Source organism: Rattus norvegicus, chromosome 6 (assembly GCF_036323735.1).
Source record: "Rattus norvegicus strain BN/NHsdMcwi chromosome 6, GRCr8, whole genome shotgun sequence".
NCBI lineage: Eukaryota > Metazoa > Chordata > Mammalia > Rodentia > Muridae > Rattus > Rattus norvegicus.
The window spans coordinates 122,489,303-122,511,221 of record NC_086024.1 but is presented as its reverse complement, the minus strand read 5'-3'; the positions used below and the strand labels follow the sequence as shown (position 1 = coordinate 122,511,221).

The 21,919-nt window shown below is 39.0% G+C and overlaps 1 long non-coding RNA gene across 14 annotated transcripts in view; it reads left to right on the top strand.

Annotated features, from left to right (window-relative positions):
- The window catches only part of LOC102550062 (uncharacterized), a 156,002-nt gene that overhangs the window by 41,888 nt on the left and 92,195 nt on the right, over nucleotides 1-21,919 (top strand). For 6 of the 14 annotated variants that reach the window (XR_593141.4, XR_010052792.1, XR_005506178.2 and 3 more), the window contains 5 exons: nucleotides 4,158-4,465; nucleotides 5,886-5,922; nucleotides 6,783-6,904; nucleotides 13,998-14,208; nucleotides 18,463-18,703. This is a non-coding gene — a long non-coding RNA (uncharacterized LOC102550062). Of the gene's footprint in view, nucleotides 1-4,157; nucleotides 4,466-5,885; nucleotides 5,923-6,782; nucleotides 6,905-8,883; nucleotides 8,977-13,997; nucleotides 14,209-18,462; nucleotides 18,704-21,919 lie in introns of all 14 variants that reach the window. The other 8 variants (XR_010052790.1, XR_010052793.1, XR_005506182.2 and 5 more) reach the window with 7 other exon arrangements.

The window sequence follows — 21,919 nt, the reverse complement described above, 5'->3', positions numbered from 1 at the left end:
AAGGTAGGGGACATTAGAGATAGTGGGACTTTTATCTGTGAGCTTAAAAGAATTCCAAGCCAATGTCTTCATCTATGATTGAGGGATAGTAATCATAGCATCTGATGTACTTCCTCCTATGAAATTTAAAGGCATTAGCTATATATGCTAGTATTTTCTACTGACTTCCTATCATTACAATAAGATTGGCCTCTTTGTATAACTATTTTACCTATGTGTATAAGGTATGTACATGAATGTGTATTCACAGTGAATTATGTGGGCACAGGTATATGCGTATGATGTGTACATGTAAAAGCCCTACAGTTGACCTTGGGTGCCTTCCCCTGTAAGTCTCTACCTGACTCATTGAATAAGGTCTCCTTGCTCATACTGACAGTCAAGCTAACCAGCTTAATTCCTGATCGCCTATCTTCATTTTAGCTTCTGAGTGCTAGAATTACAGATAGAGCACCACACCTATTTGGTTTTTCTATGGCTGCTAGGGGCAGAACATCAGTTGTGACAATTGTATGGAAAGCATTTTACCTGCAGAAACATCTCTAAAGCCCATTTCCCTTTAAAACATAATTATTTGTTTCTCATACCCATAATTCATTGTTGGTAAGATCTGTATCATATCTCCAAAGTTTTAGGATGCTTTTCTTGTAACTTATTTCTATGATTCTTGTATCTATGTGTCTGTGTTCACATATGTGTATGTGGATGCAAGTTCATGTGTACTTGTATGTGGACAAGAGAGAAACTTTGAGTGCTATCCCCCACCAGTTTTGTTAAAGCAGTATCACTCATTAGCCTGGGACTCATCAAATGGGGCTAGGTTGTCTGAGTGGTGAGACCTGGGATCTCCCCAATTCTGTTTCCTGATGATGTATAGTCACTATCTTGACTGGGTGTTTTAAAAACATAGTTCTGGGAATTGAATTTATGTTCTTAGGTCTGCATGACAAGACTTTACTGTTCAAACTATCTCTTCAGGTCCACTATATGAATGCTGATCCAGACAGATCGGTATATGCACTGCTTTACTTGGTAACTGTGATAAAATACCTGGTATGAAGTGATTTGAGGAAAAAAGGGTTCATTCTGGTTTACACAATGAGGAAACATATTTAGCTTGTAACAAGGAAGGCACGCAGGAGAAGCAAGCCTGTGTATTGTATCCACAGTCAGCAAACAGTGAAATGAATGCTGGTATGCGGCTTGCTTTCTCCCTTGTTTCCAGGCTAGGACCCCAGCCCAAAGAAAGGATGGCACACACGTTTATGATAGCTCTTCACACGTCCATTAACCTAATTTTTATTTTCCATTGCATACAAGTCCAGAGATTTTGACTCCTAGGTTACAAATCTCCAAGGGCCCCAACAAGTTGAAAACCTAAACTATCAGAATAGGTGGTCTGCATTTCAGCCTCTCTAATAAATGAATGAGACACTGTGACGTATCAAATACTCCCCTTCCTGTAGCTTCATTACATAGCATCGTGGTTTGCTTCAGGGAAGCACAGTCCTATGCTAGCACCTGATTTCCCTACTTTCCTTCTACTGTAACCAATGCTATCTCTGTCATCTTCTAGAAAGTTGAATCAACTGAATGCAATCATGTCAGACATTTTATTAGGAACTTCGGGTTAGAGGGCAGGAGGACAATGACTCCATTGTCTCAATTAAGTATGACACTAATACTCAGGGAAGATTTGGCCATGTTTTAAAGGCCTTACATGGTTCGTCACTCTCCACCCGTGGCACATACAGATCCTCTTAAGTGTGTGGGTAGGCTGTGCCCACTGCGCAGGCGTGCCGTTCTGTACTGCATGGCATCATGAAGGTTGTTCAAATGCAAGCTACTCATTGAGATTCAATAAGGAAAAATTAAAACTCAAAACCAAAATCAATACTTATCTCTTTGTGCCTACTTAGTGACCGTAGATGCGAGCTTTCATGAGTAATGGATTCAAGCTCCATTGAGACCGAACACTAAAATTTATGGACTTCTCCGTCATCATTAATTAATGGGTGCACACACAGAGAAATAACCAGGCAGAACACTTAGAAATGAAATGATTGCCGAAGCACTGACTACATGGTTTTTAAGTGGTCAGTCAGGTGAATAAAATGAATAATTAAATGTGCTGCACAGGCTGGCAGCGTGAACCAGTATTCCAACAGGTTTCTAATTCTCTCTGCAGAACATACAACCTCCATCGAGATCTGCATTGATTTTATTCTTATCTATTTCCCGTGGCCCCTTTGTAGCTGTGTTTTCTCTGTGTGAGTTTAGAAGGGGGCCTGCCTCATAGTGTGTGATCTCATAAAGGATGCTTTAGGGATTCCTTGCAGTAAGTAACAGAGGACTTCATTTCCAGCTGCGAACCTGCAGAGAAGCAAAAATGAATATGGTCTTAGCATAATGAAAATTATGCTACCTCTTAGCTCTCTTTATATTTGTTGCAATGTAATTTCCATGGGGAGCTCGTCTTAGAAAATGCAGGTCGTATTGAGAATAGCTGCTCTGTCAACTTCTTAGCATATTTCTTGAGAGAACTTTTATTCTGCGTCTGAAATGATGGAGAAAAAAAAAAGTAGCCCAGGCCAGAGGAAAGGGAACTAAAATGATAGGCGGTTTGAAATTTTAGTTTCAATTTATCCATTCTTCTTGGGCCATTCTTTTTGGGTTTGATGTTTTTATAGATTTATTTGATCATTTGCACTCCAATTTCTCAAGATATGTTTTTAGAATCTTTTAATTTTATTTGTAGGGGTATGTGTACTCATGTTGTGCGCTGGTGCCCTCAGAGGCCAGATGAGGATGTCAGTGGTTGCGAGTCTCCTGGTGTGCGTGATGAGAAGTGAAAGTAGGTCCTCTTCAAGAGCATCAAGTGCTTTGAATGACTGTGGCATCTCTCCAAACTAATTTGTTTGGGGGTTTGTAAACGCCGATTACATTTGTTCTTTAACAGCTACATACATGTACATGATGCAACCTGATCATTCTTGATTTCCCCTTTCTTATCTTGCTCTCACCCCTGTTGTGCCCCACCCCTCTATGAGTTGTTTTTCTCACATTTCCTTTTCAATATGGTCACTGAAATTTGTCTTTTAAATTTCATGCCTTCTGGCGGTGTATCATGATCATATTCATTCTTCCTGTGTCTCTAAGTCCTCCTAGATCTACCTCCCTCCACCTTAATTTTCACCTCTTCTCCATCCTTCATGTCCTCTTTTTTATTTTTCTCCCTCTCCTAGTCCAGTTGGTGCTGCCCACATCTACATGGGGCCATTTACTGGGACGTGGCTCCCTCTATTAGAAGCCATACCTTAAAGAAATCTAACAGCCCCTTTCTTAGCAGCCATCAACTTCTTACAATCTCTCCACTTGAAGTGGGGGCTAATGAGTCCCTCTACACTCCATTCTGCAATGGTGATTGGCTTGGTCTTGTGTAGAACTTATGCAGACAGCCACAGATCCTGTTAGATCATCAGTGCTTCCTGTTATCTCCGGAAGACAAAAGTTTTGCCCAAGTCCTCTTTGACTTCTGGCTCCTATAATCTGCATGTTGTTTCTTTTATAATGTTTCTGAGCCTTGGGAAAAAGGGCATGTGGACACTTTTTATACAAGTCAACTATTACCTATTTTACTTGGTCTTTGCTGTATATTAGTCTCTATATCAACTACTCAGTGTTGTCAGGATTATAAGAAAGCAGAATAGATAATACTTAACAAATAAATACAAGTCTATGATCACCAAAACTTGCTGAGTTGGACATGGCTCATGAGCTATAACTTGCTGTTCAACCTGAACTATCGGGCTCACAGGGTCAGCAACAACAGTAAACCTTGAAATGCTTGAAATCTCTATGAGCAAGGGGTGGGGGAAATGGAGTTGTAATTGGGCATATGAAGAGTTATCCGTCTTCTCTGGCTGGCTCTTTTCTACATTGCAAGCCATTTCCTTCCAGATATCCTAAGTTAGGCTCCTGTGAAGCTGGGCTACTGCTGGCCAGGGGAGGACATGGAGAACCCTATTGCCCGTGTTTTGTGAATTAGAAAGTGTTTTTCTGTTCAGGGTCTACAGAGGAACTCCCAGGGAAAAGAATCACAGTCAGAACTCACATTCTCTGATATTTTGAATGCTTTTCTTTTGCTTTATTTACAGGTTAGAGTCAATAGCCTGGGAGTCCTGCAGTTGAGCAAGAGAAAGACGTGGCCCATGATTTTTGCCAAAACTCCAAGGGAAGGCAAAGAAAAGGGAAAAGGCTATCATTCCTCAGGCAGAGTTCAACAGGAAGAGAAAGCAATGTTCTCTGCACATGAAGTTCCAGGCTGACATGAGAGTCCTTCAAAATGCTAGCCACAGGACTTTCCTGAACACATTGGAGTTTCATGGGTTTGCCATATCATAAAGCTAATTAGGCCCAGGCAGAAAGAAGCTCAACATTCCAAAACCCAGCTAGTTTCTTTAAGGTAATGCTTCTTTGAAGTCTGAGCATTTCCTATTGTTTGTTTAAGCTTCAGCTCTTAGCTCTTTCCAAAACGGATTTGAGGGAGCTTAAACATTAATGAAAATACAAACCAAGACTGTGCGTAATGAGCCAAATCCAAGCCTATGCAAATAAAGGAAATAAAATAAATGTTATCAGAGGGGGAGCTGAGATGATTGCCTCCTTGGGTACTAGATTTGGCACAGGGGAAAGCTTTGGGGAGTTATTACCAGGGTAGTTCATCATCCAAGACATCATTTAGAGGAAGATACTTTGCCAGACTGTGTAACTGCACAGATTACAGGGTCAATAGCCACTCCCCTGTCCTCAATTCTAGTATTGTTCGTATTTTAGTCAGAATTTGGTTTAAGTAGGAATCACATCAGATATGATTGACAGTATGAAAGCCAGATACAACTCCCAAGGAAAAGGAACTAACCTACTTGCTTTCTTGCTTTCCTTCGTTCCTTCCTCCTTTTCGTTTCCTTTCCTTTTTTCCTTCCTTTCTGTTTCTTTCTTTTACCCTTTCTTTCATTCTTTACTTCTCTCTATGTTTCTTTTACTTTTTGTGCATATATATGCATATATAGGTACAGATGTGTGTTTATGTACATGTATGTGAGAGCACACACTCATATGCAGAAACCAGAGAAAGACAAGATATGTGGTCATTTCTTCTATCATTGTCTGCCTCATTCTTTTGAGTGAGAGACCTTTACTGACCCTGGTGTCAGACTAAAGGCCATCTAGTCCTATTGATTCCACCATCTTCTCCTTTCCATAAATCCCTGACTGTTACAGGTTCATGCAAACCTGCCCAACTTTTCACAGGAGTTCTTGGTATTAAACTTGGGCTCTCATACTTGTGCAACAAATATTCTTTTTCATGAATCTTTGCGTGATCCTGGGAAGGGACAATACTATTCCATTCATGGTTTTAAAAAAAAGAACATTTTTTTCTCTTTTCCTGGGGATGAGACACCTATGCCAAGAGTTGGTGATTGCTTAAAAGGACTGTGACAATTCTGATTCGACTTGACCTTGCCTGAAGTTAGTCCATTTTCTGATGCTATAACAAAATATACAATGATAATTACTATATAGAGATCTTATTTCGGTCACAGCTTTTATAGAAGATGATGTGTGTGTGTGTTTTTATTCGTGTGGGTATATGTTTATACATACATGTGCATGTATATGGTGTGGTATGTATGAAGTACAGAAGGCAACCCCAGATGACATTCTTCAGGAGCCATTCAACTAGAAATATTGGCCTAGACTTCGCTGATTGGGCTAGTCTAGATGGCTTGTAAATGTAAACTCAAGCAATCTATGCCTCAGCCTCTTTAGCAATGAGATTGCAATAATGTTCTGGTTTTTATTTATTTATTTATTTATTACAGAGGTACTGAAAATTGAACACAATCCCCTGCTTGTGAGGTAAGCATTTTACTGACTGAACTATCCTCCCCTCAACCCCTTGTTTATAGCTTTTTTGTTAATCTCTAATGATGTTTTATGGTAGACAAGATCACAATTACAGAAGGAACTGCAGAAGAAATTATGTAATAATCCAGGAAGCTAGAGAGTTTCAGGGGCCAGGCTTGTTCATTAACAGTAGTTTTTTCTCACAAGAACAAATTTATTCATGGAGATCAACATTCCATTCCAAGGGCAAATCCCCAGTGATCAACCTTACTTTCATTAGGCCTTAGCTTGTAAAGATTTCACCATATCTTAATGTTTCATACTGAGGACTAAACTTCCAATATGTGTGGTGTTCTTGAAGAACAAACCATATACAAAGCAGATCCCATAGAATGTTGAGGCATTCAGTCTTCTTCACCCTATTCCAAGGAGAATGGGCAAATTTAGAGAAGTATTATTTAAGATATAATGTACCTATTGTTAGTTACATTTTAAAGTCAATTTGTCACAGACTAGATTCATGAGAAGGGAGCCTCAGTTGAAGGATTGTCTAGATCTAGTTGGTCTGGGGGCATGTTTATGGGGAATAGTCATCATTATTAATCAATGTAGAAATACCTAGCACATTGTGGGCAGTACCATTCCCTAGGCAAAAGTTCCTATATTATGTAGGTCCAGCGGTATCTATTAGGAAGCACACAGATATGGGTGCATTTGTTCCCCTTTGATTTTGATACCACCTATATATTTCTGCATTGAAATTTGCATAAATAGACAACCTTGTGACCAATAGTGTGCTTTTCATTTTCATAGTACGATATATTGTGGTTGTTCAATTTCCTTAAGTTGAATTTTTATGGGCTCCATTCTAGGACTCCTAAGTGAACCCTACAGCTGTCATTTATTTTGTAGCAACACCACCACCACCACTACCACAACCAGCACCGCCACCAACAACGACAACAAGAAAAGTAATATAAAAAGCCTGTAAGAAGTAAGTCCCTTAACATGAAATACAATAAATCAGGAGCTGAGTGTATATGAGCATATGTGCATGAGAGGGTGTGTATGTGAGGGTGTGTGTGTGTGTGTGTGTGTGTGTGTGTGTGTGTGTGTGTGTGATAGCAGGCAATAAAGAATCATTGTGACTGCACATGTATGTGAATAAGCACATGTGCTTGCATGCATGCATGTCCACACTGAACAATAGACAGTGGAAATGGCTCACTTTAAGTTCATGCAAGATTAGATATATTTAGAAAACCAGGACACTCTTGCTGTGATCTTTTCTGAGGACTGCTAGCACGAAGGAAAGCAAATATGTGGGTTAAAATGAGAGAAATTTATTTTCAGACGTTCATGAAAGTTGGAAGTCTGGAGTCAAGGCAGTAGGAGATCCATGCTTTTCCAGACAATTTTTCAAGCCTATTCTCTGATTCCAGCTTCTGGTGTTTGTTGGCACTCTTTTCTTTTCCTTGGCTTGTGCATTCACCACTCCATCAAGATGTTTGCCTTCTCCCACTGTGTTTTACATTTTATGCCTCCCATGTGTAACTATCCTTATATCTAAATTTTTAAATTTCCCCTCTTTTTGTAACCATAATAGGCATGTAGATTGAATCCATAAAATGGCACCATTTTCTCTCACATCATTCTATCATGACAGTTTTTTTCCAAATAAAGCACATGCTGAGACCCTGGATGCTTAAGACACCATAATAATCTCTTCATTTGAAGGGAAGGAACCTGATGGAACTCATAAGTCTTTGCATGTCACTCTTTTAAAAGAAGCCTGGGCTAAAGATAAGATAAGGACTCCCGTATTGGCTTCAGTGCCCATGGTCAGCTCTTCGGTGCCTGCCTGCTTTATGTCTCAGAAAGCTGTCTCTTTCAAGTAACATTTTGGGAAAGTTACTATGTGGGTAGGCTTATAGCCAAATTCTTTTCTCCTTTGAATTTTATAATTTTTCCATAATAAAGACAGTTTTTTTCTGAGGAACAAATTAGGTTCTGCCAAAATCCCAGCAGCCAGGCATTTCTTTTCATCATGGAAAAGGGCCCAGGAGAAAAGGTATGGAGTTCCCTTTAACTTGATGAAAGGACCAATAGCCCCACAGGTTAAGTGACTAGTCCGAGGTCACACACTAAGCATCAGAGTCAGAAGAAAAAAAATAACCCTCGAATGATCAATGCAGATCAAGCAAATGCCATTGCTCCCACCTGTGAGCTTAGTCCAATGTTAGAATCTCCTTTGAACCTGACTGTCAGAAGTGCTGGGTTTAGATGTCAGGCCCTTTCTCAAACCTCACTTATTGGTCAAAGGCTCTTCTCTTTCACTTTTCATTGCAAATATCACATGCTTTCCACATAATAAAACAAAACAAAGCACTGCCTCTCTAGAATCAAGAGTGAAAATACCAGTTTGAGCCTATTATTTTATCTTAATGTAAAGGGTGCTTTTTTGGGTAGACTTTTGGCTTGGGTTTTTACTTAAAACTGGTAGCATTTAAGGGACTGTATTGTGGGGTACAGGGAGACATAGGAATAAAGTGGGCACTCCTGTATTTTAATGTTAGGCCTTCCTTAAGAGATGCACGTGTTTTTGGGAATGATGTTAATTATTAGTTTTTTAAATTTGGGGGTAAAAATCCATCACCCCTTATTTATGGTAATGATTTTCAATGAAAACTGGGTATTCATCTAGCAATCAGTAGAGTATTTTGTTTGGTATTTATCAATCTGGTAATAAGTCAAGAATAATTACGTTTTCTTAATTGTTCTCTGTACAGTTGACATTAAGATAGAGTTTTGCACACTCCCAACAATTCCTGTTGATAGCTATTTAACGCTGGCCAGTTTGCCCTATCCTCTTAAATAGAAATATAAACATAAAATAGCAATTTTTAACAATATTTATGAATATAAACTCACTTACTTACTTGTTTTTTGACTCAGTTGTTTCTTATCTCTAAGCCATGTCATTTCATTATCTCTTCGATCGTGGTGTTCTCCCCTGTGTCTGTCTGTAATCCACACAAATGACTGGACTGAGATTCACAGCTGATGGTACTACAACTTTTTCTATTTTAATCAGAGAAGGAACTCTGTGATTGCTCAGGGATCTTGTAAACATAATAATTCTTTCATGTCTTTTTATCTACCCTAAGCAATAATGCATGTTAATTTTCACTAATTTAGCTCTAGTTCTTTTGAACTCTCAAATTAATAATCTCAAATTAAAAAGGCAAATGTAGAAAATAAGGGTACAGGATGCCCATTTCAATTTTATTTCAGATCAATAGTAAGAATGTTTTAACATCAGTGTTCTCCCTCTAAAATCTGGGGCATACTGTGAGTAAAATTTTGGTTATTTATCTGAAATTCAAATGTAATTGGATATTTTGTCTGCTGACTCTGAAATATATATCAGCATTTGCTGCTCTTGCTGGAACAATTGCTAGATCCAGAAATATCAGAAACAAGGTAACTCTAATCTATTACTCTCTGAAATTTCCTCTACAGTCAGCTGTCACATTGTGCCCTAGCTCTCTAAGGAGATCATATGGTAAAGAATGCATCTGCAATCTTATGGTCTCTTTTTGAAGCAATCTACCCAATAACAGAGAAAAATTAACAATTTTTGTTTCATAGATGAAGTGTGTATAATTAGCAGTCTATAGCTTGCTCATTGATGTGTTATTGAGAATCTTAGTCTAACTTGCTTTATAATAAGCATCACTTTTAAATGTTAGCTTTTTTGAGGTGTGTGTGTGTGTGTGTGTGTGTGTGTGTGTGTGTGTGTGTAGATACCTGGAACTGGAGTACTGGAGTTACAAGTGGTTGGAAGCTGCCTAATGTGAGTACCAGGGAACTGAACCCTAGATACTAGGAAACAAAATGAGAGCAGCAATGGTTATTAATTGTGCAACCCCCAGAAAGACATTTTAATTAGGTTCTTGGTTATAAGTAATAACTTAACTTTAGCTCAAAGATCAGGTGATTTGATGATAGCCCTTGAAAATTAAGAGAACTGTTAAATCAGACCAAGCAAAGGAAAACATTCAGTGCTTCCCTAAAAAGGAAAGAAAATGGATGTCAGAAAACACATCTTTTCTTTCAAACATGGCTTCCAATGTCTTCCTGCATTGCATTCACTTTAGCACCAGACAGTTGGGGCTCAAATACTTCAGAAAACTGCTGATGCTATGTTTGATCAACTTCCCATCCCCTACCTTTACTTCTGACATCCTGGGTTAGGAAATGTCTTTCTCGCATCTGTGTAATGAAGAAAAAATAATTTATTTCGTTACCGTAGAAATCATGATAGGTATAGGCGTAAGGTGGAAAAATAAAAACAAATAAACAAATATTCACCAGATATTTAAACATATGGCACTATTTCATGGCTTTATCTAATTTGACTTGTAGCTTTCTTGATAACAAAGTATGACTCTATTGAGAACAGAGAATAATATCAACTGTTAGAATTGAATGAAACACTATGTAAAGCCCCGAGGATGTGATCTTGGACACCAGAAGTCCATCACCACAAGGATGTTTTTGTGTAATGTCTGTATTGTATGCATTCAGTGCTACACCTCTCATCTTCCTCCCTAAAATCTTGCCCACTAAGAGGTTGAAGCTAGTTTAAAGATGGTGCATGTTATATCACTTTGGATACGTAATGTCCTCAACCTTCTGGTCTTTTCTATCCATTTGAATATTCTCAAATACTCAGGTGCGCAATGATTGATGGGTTCTAAGGAACCAGAACAAGCCTCTCTTTAGCTTGTTATAATTTTGAATGAGATTTCTTATGCATATTCCTATGCAAGTATTAGCAGTTCTAAAAATGTATATTCACAAAGGGATCTAATGAAGAAAACAGCTTTCTGTGGTATAAATGAAGCCAGGAAATTAAATGCCTTTCCTAATTTCAAATAACTTGTCACTAACAGAGTCATGATATCCAGATCCATGTGTAGCTAAGGAAATTTCTTGAGATTTGTGTCAATTAGCGGTGTGTTTTATGAAAAAGAAAAAAGGCCAGGATATGATTGGATATGATTGCACAGTATGGTGAGGTGACAGGGAGTGCCCCTGGGGGCCCATCCTGAGTCATCCCTTCCCCTCAGGTACCAGTCATAGGATGCTTTTAGCATGAATAGAGTTTATTTAAGGCATGTGAAGGATAGTTGGCAAGGGAACATACACACACACAGGCAGACATGGGGAGAGACAGAGATAGAGAGTGGGGGATAAAGATCAGCCAGGAACATATGGAGAGAGACAGGGAAAGGGGATGGGAAGAGAGGGAGAAAAGGGACAGAGAGAAAGAGAATAGGAGGATAAGAGAATAAAGAGGGGACAAACAGTTCATTTTATAGAGAGTCAGGCATACCTGGCTGTTGCCAGGTAACTGTGGGGCAAAGCTAACATGTAGGAAAGTTCATCTTTAGAGACTGGATCTAGAAGCCTTATCTTCTTAGGACATAGAGGTTTTATTCTGATGATCTCAATAACATTGTAAGCTTGAGCCCCTGTTTTGGCTCTTCTGAACAAGGAACAAGTGAACAGGCAAGTTACTAGGACCAATCTTTCCCAAATTATATTTTGGAAAATCGACATAATTTATTAACAATATACTTTGTCTTTATATGGATTTTAATATCTCTGACTTTCACATGGAGAGGGAAATTAGGAAAGACTTCTTCCTATACTTTGGTTGACTCAGTAGCCATTTTTTCTATATAGTCTTTATTGGTGATCTTTTCTTGTGGTCTAGATGGAGGGAATCTAAGTTATCCAACTAGCTTAATAGCATATTTCCTGAGATGCTTTAAGGAAATTTCTCTTTGGAAAATGTCTCCAAGTTTAAAACATGCCTTGCCTTCATTTGCCTTTTTTGCAATAAAATACCATAAATCAAATCTGTTATCAATAAAACATTTATTTATTGTAATTATGAAGTTTAAAAACTTTAAAATGAAGGTACCTACTGATTCTGTGAACACCTTCTTGATGTTGATTCACATAATGACCATGTCAAAGAGTTTCCTGAGACTTCTTTTTAATACAAAAATAGCACTTATGCAATATCTGTCCTTAAGACCTCATTAACTTCAAAATGCCCCAAACCCCAATCCTATCACCCTAGAGGTTCAGATTTTAAGGTCTATTTCTCAGGAGATCCAAATAACCAATTTTTAATATTCCTTGAAACTGACTAAATTCACTACATGTAGAGCCTGGGGCAAGTTTATTGTAACCGATTTGTGATGAAATGGAAATCCAGGGACTTAAGGATTGAGACAATGATGGGAAAAGGAGGCACATTGTTGTATTGGTTACTCTTCTTGTTGCTGTGATAAAAACATCCCACAGAAGTAACTTAAGGAAGAGGTGGTTTCCTTTGGCCTATAGTTTAAGGGACATCTTGGTGGCAAAGACAGGAGTAGACTGGTCACACTATATCCCCAGTCAGAAAGCAGAGACTGATGAACACATGCGCTCATCTCCTCATCTTTTCATTTGGTTGTGGATCCCAGGCCATGGAATAGATCTGCTCACATTTACCATAGTTCTTCCCACTTTACTGAACCTGACATTCCTTTCAGCCATGGCCAAAGATTTGTTTCCATAGTGACTCTAAATCCCAGCAAGTCACAATCAGGATGAACCATCACACAATTAATGCCTAATGGTTACCAGGGTGCTACCATGTCAGGACAAGCCAAAGGGGGACACAATAGCTTTGAGAGCAGATCTACTTGTCAGGCTCCTCCAGGCAGGCTACACATACAAACCACACAGTCCAATAGAAACAGAACTGAAGGGAAGGTTTCTGTTAAGGACTTTCTCATCCTTTGTTGTCCATGGATTGGTTTACCCATTTGGAATTATTGTCTCATACTGTATATGTCTCCTTAGACAGTCCCTATCTATATACCATTCGAGGCCTGCCAATCTACCTTTCCTGGCCAAGTAGCATGGGGAGTAGTTGAATCTTAATGTGTCTATTCTTCAGTCATGTAACATAAGTTGAGCAACACATTTCACTTTTATTGAATGAGTTTTGTCTACTCCTATTGCAACAGCTATCCTTGGGCAAGTCTATGAAGTCTCACTCAGTGGCAGGTAGGAATGGTTTAGAAAGATCATTTTTCAGCTTGGGCTAGTGGACCTTTAAGGCTTGTCTAAGCCTGAGTTATTTTGAAATGTTAAAAAGTGAACCCTAAAATCGCTTCATTGCTACTTTATAGCTGCAGGTTTTACTGTCATGAATTGCAATGTAAATGTTTGACACGCAGGATATCTGATATGTGGCTCCCGTAGAGGTCATGACTCACAGGTTGAGATCCACTGCTGTAAGGTCTAATATTTTCTGACGAAACATTATGAACATGAAAAGCTCCCAAGGATGGATCTGTGTGCAATTTGTATTCAGATTTCTGCATGAGTAGACATTTTTTCCACACAGCAGATTATTAATGGGTCTTGAAAATATCACGAATATGTATGTAGTATGGCAAAAAATTCACTAAATCATTAGGAATAATTGCTGCTAATTGTGTGGATTTATAGTTCCTTTTGTTAAGTTCCATTCTTCAGTGGGGTTTTCAACTCATCAGAATTTCACAGTATAGTTAATTAATTCGCACCATTAATATAGAGACCTATGATACCATATGCTTTCTTGCACAAACTTTGGTATGGAAACAGAGAACTTGAGTCTCCCAACATGTCCACACTGAAGGAGAGTCAGAGTATGAAGTGTTGATCTGGACAGTGTGGTTGTTTATGCCTGGATGATGGTAGATGGGTGTTCCTGATAAATTAAAGCCATACAGGAAATGAGAAGAATCTTTTATATTAAATTATCCATTACTCATGGAGAATTAAGGTGAAACATAGGTCAGAGTTAGTGTCTTTAAGCAAGTCTCTCATGCAAACTCTTGATTCCTTGGGCCTGGGAACCATGCCCGAACAAGGGGACTGAACTCTTCTCTGTTTTAGTCTCCCACTGTCAGCTTCTTCTTCAGCAGTATTTCTCTTTGAATTGGATGTTGTTGCTTTGTATCTGCCAGGTCTCTCTGGTCGTCTCATAATTCTTGGACACTGCTGATCTGCAACCAATGTGCACCATTATCTAAGGCCAACTTTAAGTTCTTCAAGTTGGATTTTGCTTCATGTACACCTGGAAGAGAAGGTGTTTACCATGGCAGGAGGCACATTTCCCTGAGACAGGCTGACTGAGTTAAAGACCAGAGACTCTAGTGCTAGACTTGTAATTCTGAGGTGAGTTTATTTATCCATTCACTCCACAATTTTTTATTGAGCTGCTATAATATCCTGCATATTTTCATGAATATCTTGGGTATAACAGACAGAGGAAAAATATTCATGTATTTTTATGAAGAATTTAATAGTGACCAGTGTGTGTGTGTGTGTGTGTGTGTGTGTGTGTGTGTGTGTGTGTACATCTTTTCTATTTTTATGAGACTAGGAATGCTCAATATCATGAACTTCACTGTAACTGGGCTTTTTAATCTGAAGTTCACTACCTGTGGAACTAATTAAGTAATATCACTCCTCAAAGAAGTTTTCCCATCTTTGAAATGGAGTTGATGAAGTCGTAGTATACCCATGGGGAAAGGGAAGGTAGAAAGTTCAAAGGAAGGGCTGTACATCACCACATTTGTCAGTGGATTGGGCACATAAAATGCACTGAACTCCTAACATCTTTAGGATATGCATATAGAGTCTGGGGAGGTGGCTCAGTGGTTAAGAGCTCTGTCTGCTCTTCCAGAGATCTTGGGTTAAATTTACAGCAACTACATGGTGGCACTCTGATGTCAGCAAATTTCTGGCATGTGGGCATACATGCAGATAGACACTTGTATTCATAAAATAAATAAATATTTAAAAAAGACAGTGCTTATGCTTTTTGTTCATTTCTGCCTACTTACATTTATGGAATACTCTTAGATGGTCCTCCAATCTTTCTCTGCATATTTACATATTTATTTGTCTGTTTTATTCATTTATTTAATCACCAAGTTGATTTATATCTTCATAATCGTATTTAAATCAAAATGTTAGTTATTACTTGTTTATTTTGCATGTATTTAGTTTCCTGGGTTATTTATGTATTTGCCATCATATTTTTCGGAAAATACACTACTAGAAATGAAAGTACTATGATTTAGTTGAGTTCTTTATTTTATTCAAGTCTGAAAAAAGAGTAAACCATGATGTACCCAATATTTAGCCTTCATAGATTTATATATATATGTATATATATGTATATATATATTTATCTAGACTCTTGGCTATGTGTATGTAAGACAAACATTATTAAATTCATCTTTAACTAGAGACAGAGAGTCTCTGAAAGATTAAACAATTTGCCTAGTCACTGAGCTCACAGCGCAAAACTGAGATTCAGGCATAGATATGTGTATTTAAAAATTGATAACTTTCTATGAGTTCTGAGTGAATAAGGATCAATTGCACAGATGAATTATTCATAAAGTGAAGGTAGCATTCTTTTTTTTTTGAATTTTTTTTTTATTAACTTGAGTATTTCTTATATACATTTCAAGTGTTATTCCCTTTCCCGGTATCCGGGCAAACATCCCCCTCCCCCCTCCCCTTCCTTATGGGTGTTCCCCTCCCGACCCTCCCCCCATTGCCGCCCTCCCCCCACCAGTCTAGTTCACTGGGGGTTCAGTCTTAGCAGGACCCAGGGCTTCTCCTTCCACTGGTGCTCTTACTAGGATATTCATTGCTACCTATGAGGTCAGAGTCCAGGGTCAGTCCATGTATAGTCTTTAGGTAGTGGCTTAGTCCCTGGAAGCTCTGGTTGCTTAGCATTGTTGTACATATGGGGTCTCGAGCCCCTTCAAGATCTTCCAGTTCTTTCTCTGATTCCTTCAACGGGGGTCCTATTCTCAGTTCAGTGGTTTGCTGCTGGCATTCGCCTCTGTATTTGCTGTATTCTGGCTGTGTCTCTCAGGAGCGATCTACATCCGGCTCCTGTCAGTCTGCACTTCTTTGCTTCATCCATCTTGTCTAGTTGGGTGGCTGTATATGTATGGGCCACATGTGGGGCAGGCTCTGAATGGGTGTTCCTTCAGTCTCTGTTTTAATCTTTGCCTCTCTCTTCCCTGCCAAGGGTATTCTTGTTCCCCTTTTAAAGAAGGAGTGAAGCATTCACATTTTGATCATCCGTCTTGAGTTTCATTTGTTCTAGGCATCTAAGGTAATTCAAGCATTTGGGCTAATAGCCACTTATCAATGAGTGCGTACCATGTATGTCTTTCTGTGATTGGGTTAGCTCACTCAGGATGATGTTTTCCAGTTCCAACCATTTGCCTACGAATTTCATAAAGTCGTTGTTTTTGATAGCTGAGTAATATTCCATTGTGTAGATGTACCACATTTTCTGTATCCATTCCTCTGATGAAGGGCATCTGGGTTCTTTCCAGCTTCTGGCTATTATAAATTAGGCTGCAATGAACATAGTGGAGTACGTGTCTTTTTTATATGTTGGGGCATCTTTTGGGTATATGCCCAAGAGAGGTATAGCTGGATCCTCAGGCAGTTCAATGTCCAATTTTCTGAGGATCCTCCAGACTGATTTCCAGAACGGTTGTACCAGTTTGCAATCCCACCAACAATGGAGGAGTGTTCCTCTTTCTCCACATCCTCGCCAGCATCTGTTGTCCCCTGAGTTTTTGATCATAGCCATTCTCACTGGTGTGAGGTGAAATCTCAGGGTTGTTTTGATTTGCATTTCCCTTATGACTAAAGATGTTGAACATTTCTTTAGGTGTTTCTCAGCCATTTGGCATTCCTCAGCTGTGAATTCTTTGTTTAGCTCTGAACCCCATTTTTTAATAGGGTTATGTGTTTCCCTGCGGTCTAAGTTCTTGAGTTCTTTGTAGGTAGCATTCTTATCTCTCAGTCTTGACCTAAAGGAAATTAATTATCAAAACAAAGCATGATATTTACATATTTGCACCTGGTCGGTTAAGGACTCAGCACAGAGGAAATTGGTGTCGGTAAGAGTGGACCTATATTTTATGTTCACACTGAAGTTTAATAAGTGCAAACAAGCTAAGAACATTTGCTGAAAAATACTTGGGAAAGAAAATGACCTAATGCCGCTCAGGAGTTCTGTACTAGACCACTGTTCTCTCCAGAGTCTATACTTCTGTCCAACATCCTCTCACAGGAGTTAGTAAGCGGGAGCCCAGAGACAAAACTACTTGCATTCAGCCAACCTATGGCAAAAAGACCATCCTCCTGTGGCAGCTGGTCTAGTACAGACTCCCATGGAGGAGCCATCTGTATTCCACTCTCTAATGCCAGCCTTATCTGGTTGAAGCCACTGGAGCTGGTGATGACCTTGTGGAGTACAGCTGGCTGATCCTGTTAATGTGGTCATTAGGCTTGATGAAGAGGGCTGCTCTTTTGAGGTTGAGCTAGATCGAAGAATGTAAGAGCAGAATCAGCATTTTAGAATTATTATCAGTAGTCGTATTTTTTAATTTGATGAAGTCACACTGTGAAGCTCAGGCTAGAATCTAGGACTCTTCCTCCCTGGGTGTCTTGATGGGGAAGATTTGGGGATGGTAGGCAAATGCCACGCTGGTAACCCAAAATAGATAGATCTAATGGGGCATATACTTCTCTGCAAAACCTATCATATTATTTGACTTGATTGTTGGCAAAGAGAGGGAATATTGCCGATTATTTTTTCCTTCATCAAGATTTTTTTCCACTTTACATAGCAACCACAGTCCCCACCTTTCTTTTCTTCCCATCCTCACATACCTTTCCCCCAATTAACTCCTCAACCCAGACCCAGAAAGACATACTAAGTATGCATTCACTTATAAGAGAATATTAGCCATAAATTACAGGATAACCATGCTACAATCCACAGAGATAAAGAAGCTAAGTAACCGGGATGCCTACAGGAGGATGCTTGAATTGCACTCAGAAGGGGATATAATATAGACTTTGGTTGTAATTTTTAACATTAAAAATTTTATTTAATAAACAGGCTACATCCAGAGTGATTATTAAGAGAAAAATAATTACCAGATCCTCCCACCCCAGACACACATATGTACACATTTAATTTGCTTTTATTATTCCCTACATTTCAGACCCTCAACTCTGACCTTAAACTTATAAATGAATTAAAAAATTCAACAAAGTGAGAAAACAATCAATGAAAAATAACATGAACTCTGTGAACAGATGTCTGTGTACTCTGTAAGAGATCATTCATAAAGATGCGTTTTTGAGTGATGGGGGAATTACAATGAATGCTGCTTTGAGGGAGAAAATGGCAATTTCTGTGCTCAAGAGATGGGGAATGGTGACAATCTGAAAAATAAGCTGAATATAGAATTTGAAAAGCAAACCTACATATCAAGATTTTCAAGGTTATGATCATGATAAAACACAATGAATAATATATGGTAATGCAATTTTAATTTAATTTAACTTTTTACTCTTATTTTATTTTGTGACCAGTAAAAATTCTGGTTCAGAATGCACAAGATACAATTCACAGACCACATGAAGCTCAACAAGAAGGAAGACCAAAATGTGGATGCTTCAGTCCTTCTTAGAAGGGGGAATAAAATACTCATGCGAGGAAATACAGGGACAACGTATGGAGCAAAGACTGAAGGAAAGGCCATCCAGAGACTGTCCCACCTGGGGATCCATACCATATGCAGCCACCAAACCCAGTCACTATTGCTGATGACAAGTAAGTCTGATATGGATGTGTCCTGAGAGGCTCTGCCAGAGCCTTACTAGTACAGATGAGGATGCTTGCAGCTAACCATCAGACTGAGCAAAGGGAACCCAATGGAGGAGTAAGAGAAAGGGCTAAAGGAGCTGAAGGGGTTTACAATTCCATAGGAAGAACAATAGTAACCAACCAGACTCCCCCACCCCCACCCCTGCCAGCTCCCAGGGACTAAACTACCAACCAAAGAGTACACCTGGAGGGAGCCATAGAGGGAGCCATAGCCATATATGTAACAGAGGATGGCATTGTCTGTCATCAATAGGAGGAGAAGCCCTAATCCTGTAAAGGTTTGTTTTCCCAGTATAGGGGAATGCCAGGAGTGAGAGTATGTGGGTAGGAAAGGGAGCATCCTCCCAGAAGCAGGGGCAGGGGGTATGTGAGAGGGGGGAACCGGGAAAGGGGATAACAATTGAAATGTAAAACATAAAATATCCAATAAAAATCAAAAATAAAAGAAATCAAAAGAATCTGACTACTTTGTCCTTATGTTGATGAAAAAATGATGGTATCGAATTTTTAAACTATTTTCATTAAAAACAAAACAAACAAACAAACCCCAGAAACTACCAGTGCCTCTTTAGCAAATGAACTCTGTCCATCTACAGAATGTATTTTATCTTACCTTTTATCAGAAATAAGCATAAGTTATGAATCAGGGTGAATTAGGCTTGAATCCTACCTTACACCAGACAACTGTAAACAAGATTATTAATGTCCTTATTATATTCAAGGCTGACTTGTGCATTTATATAAATTGAATGTGCCCATTTAGTAAGGTTGAGACTAGAAAAAGAAAGGGAGGAAAAGAAAAGTCAACCCTGAGTAATTTAGTCAGGCATATCCAGCCTTTCTCTGTGTGTGTCCACAGATAGCAGCTATTCGTGTCCCAGCATAAATCCTAAGTATATCTAAATATGAGATTTGATTTAACTTTCCTACTTGAACTTGTCGATACCAATGTTGTGTTACAGTGTCAAAGTTTGGACACTCCTACCTGGGAACCAAATTGCCCTTGGAATATTATCTTGATGACCAAAGAGACCTGGCTAATATACAACAAGGACAGGGAATGTGAATGACTTTCTTTTTACTTGGTCCCTCTGGTTTCTGGTCACTTAATCCAGCCTGACTCATAGAGACCTCCTTTCCAATGTTCCTTGTCTTCCATTGTCACTCTTTGCCCTGACATTTCTATGGTCTTGCCATAGTAGCTTTTTAAATACAATATTTTGTGTGTGTTTGTGTGTGTGTGTGTGTGTGTGTGTGTGTGTGTCTGTGTGTGTGTGTGTTCATTTTGCATGTTATCATGTGGCCACCACTATCAACTAATCACTAATGGATTAGTTGCCCTGATGACTTTTCTGGACTAATGACAGGCTTACATTACTGCTGACATATGTATAAGTATTTCCACTGGTCTAAAACAGGACTATCATCTACCATATAAAAAGAAACTGATCTGGCAATATATTGTGGAAGTAGGGAAGTTGGGACTTAATATATTGGCAAGAAAGTTTAATTCAGAAAACAATCAATTTAAGAAGTAAACAACTAACCAAATTATAGGTATTCTCCAATTTTAATTTTACTAGAGTCTTCATGATTTCAAACGTTAATCAACTCAGCATTGTTAGCTTTAGCAATGTTCACTATTTTACTTGGGAATAGTTGGGTTATCAGGTAAATGTGTCTCTTACAGATTTATGCTCTTCCTGGGTTTTGAGTCTCCACTGGCTGGAATTTACCTTTATGGCTTTAATTTTTGGCAAGCTGATCATATGTAAATAATCTCTAAAATTGCTGCCAGTGAGTTATTGTTTGATAAATTGGTGGAGATTCAAGTGTTTCTCTTTGACATTGACTTCTGGGATCTGTCCTCCAGTTTTGACACCCACGTTACCTCATAGGCCCAAGGCCACCTTTGATACCACAAGGTAAATTGAGGAGGGCCAAGTGTGGAGTCAGTGACTGAAAGCTGGCATTGGTTGCAGCTGACCAAGGGCCAGCACTGTTAGTGCTTACAGGGGCTGGTGCTGATTGCAGTGACACAGGCTGCTGCCAACAGTGGCAGTCAATGACTAAAGAAACTAGGGATGGGGAATCACACACACACACACACACACACACACACACACAAACACACACACACACACACACACACACACACACACACAGAGTATGTGAAGCAAGACAAGTCCCAACAACTTCACGCCATCATATACATCCATACAGATGGACAGATAGACAGATTGGATGAATGAAGCACAACTCCAATAACTATTTTTTTTCTTTTCTTTTATTGGATATTTTTAATGTACATTTCAAATGTTGGCCCCATTCCCTGTCTGTCCTCTGGAAACCCCATATCCCATGCCCCTTCCCCCTGCTTCTATTAGGGTGCTCACCCACCTACCCACCTAATCCCTCCCACCTCCCTGCCCTGGCACTCCCCTATACTTGGGTGTTGAGGCTTCACAGGACTAAGGGCCTTTCCTCCCACTGATGCCCAACAAGGCCATCCTCTGCTACATATGCAGCTGGAGCCATGGGTCCCTCCATGTGCACTCTGTGGTTGGTGGTTTAGTCCCTAGGAACTCTGGAGGATCTAGTTGGTTGATATTGTTGTTCTTCCTATGGAGTTGCAAACCCCTTCAGCTCCTTCAATCCTTTCTCTAATTGAGGACCCTACTCTTCTAGCCTTTTTATACAATCTAAGACAAAGTTCTCTATACAGGAAAATGATTACCTCACAGCCATAAGTTTCATGTTCTCTAAAAATCCTACTAAAACATATTTCTTCAAAAACCAAAAAAAAAATTACACAAAAGAAATTTCAACAGGATTGTTGATTATGTACTTTTCTTTTGAAACTCATACCTAACTAAACATTTCCCATCTTTCTCTCCTCAAGTTCAATGTAACCCCAAAGCAACAATATGTTTTATCATTTATTAACAAAATTTAAGCAAGCCAGCCTATAGTAGCAAGTCTTTTCCTATGCTTAGCTGATCACAATCTGTATTTACCAAGAAACAAATCATCATCTATTGTATATCTTATTTTCTAATCCTTGTTCAGCTAAACTGGCTAATCATCTATTCTCTATTTTTATACTCATAATGGAATTATTTACTCTTTATTTATTTATTACATGCTTGCCATGCATAAAAG